We start from the raw sequence: 1,702 nt of genomic DNA on the forward strand, positions 1-1,702 counted from the left end.
TTTTAAGAATTGATATTAAGGAAACAATTAGTAAAGTAGACAAATAGATATAAATGTCCACATCAATGTCATCTTAGCTTGAAAACATTACAATTATAATATCTCAATAAACAATTTATAGTAACAGAAATTGTTTATTTAAAAATCATACATGTATATAGACTAATATAAATGCATAATTGAACGACTCCAAAGAAATGTACCTCCATTTTTCTTGTATGTTTATTGTGGTTCTATTTTTTTCTTAATATAGTTATCCCATGAACAATACAAATTTGGACTTCTATATGATATTTTTCAATAATTATATTTTAAGAATTTTTGGACATTGGTATGCATGTGAAATAATTAAAGATGATCAATATATCCTAGAAATATAAAAAAATCTAAGAAAAAGTATGCCATGTATGTATAAAATATATGCAGATAATTGATTTGATTGGACCCCAGACTTAGTATAGGGGTTAAAGCACTTACCATGCACACAGTCAACCCACATTTATGGTTGGCACCACCAGGAATGACTCTTGAGCACAGAGTCGGAAGTCCCAAGCACCACATACTATGGCCCAAATACCCCACCAAAATAGAAATATAAATTATCACTTACTACCATAAAATACATATGTATTATAAAGTCTATTATAAAATAGATTAAAGTTTTAAAATGTATCAAAATTTACAGATGGACAGGCCACATATAGCACTACTTGCAGACAATGGAATTAAGTACTATTAGAAATCCATCTTCTTGGTCAATAGCAGATTATCTATTAAATTTGGGGGTTTTCGAACATTATAGAGGAGTTAGCACCCTTAAGCTCTATGTTACTCAAGAATCAGTTATATGGTTTTCTTTTCTATTCTTCCTTTTATGTGGGGAGTGGAGCACACCCAGATGTGCTCTGGGCTCACTTCTGACTCTATACAGAGATCACCCCTGGCAGGCACAGGGTTCTGGGGATTGAACTAAGGTTAGCTGCATACAAGGTAAACACCATCTGCATGCTGCACTAGCTCTTTGGTCTATATGTTAATAATGACATGTTAATAAATGACATGTTAATAAAACTTTTTTAATAATTAAAAATCACTTCTAATAAAACATTTAATTAAAAGGTTTAATGCAGGCAAATACTGTTTTAATCATTAAAGTCAATTTAAAAATTAGAATAATATTTGGTAAAGCATAGAAACATAGCAAAAAATAGATGATATATATCCTTTTTTTAATTTGGTAACTGTAACACATTGTCCTTTTCCATTTCAAGGATAAGATGAATCCATAGAATAGATTTGTTCACGAACAATTCTATATTCTCTCCTGAATGCGTATTTAAAAATACTTGCCATAGTGCCTGTTTCTCAACGTTTTGAGTACTATAGTCCTCTTTGCTATTGTGAGATCTTTCTCTTGTTTTATTTTTACTTTATGTTCCAATTTTTTATTTTTAATTTTCAATTTTTTATTAGTGAGACACCATGAGGTACAGTTGTAGACTTACAAATTTTTGTGCTTTGGTTTCAATGATACAATGATCTAATACCGATCCCTCCACCAGTGCCCATTTCCCACCACCACGGATCCCAGTATCCCTCCCAGCCCCATCCCCTCATCCCACCCTGACTCTGTGGCAGAGCATTCGCCTTTGTTCTCTCTCTCCTTTTAGGTGTTGCGGGTTGGAAAAGAGGCATTGAGTGA

This window comes from Sorex fumeus, unplaced genomic scaffold (assembly GCF_029834395.1).
Source record: "Sorex fumeus unplaced genomic scaffold, SorFum_2.1 ptg000095l, whole genome shotgun sequence".
NCBI classification, from domain to species: domain Eukaryota; kingdom Metazoa; phylum Chordata; class Mammalia; order Eulipotyphla; family Soricidae; genus Sorex; species Sorex fumeus.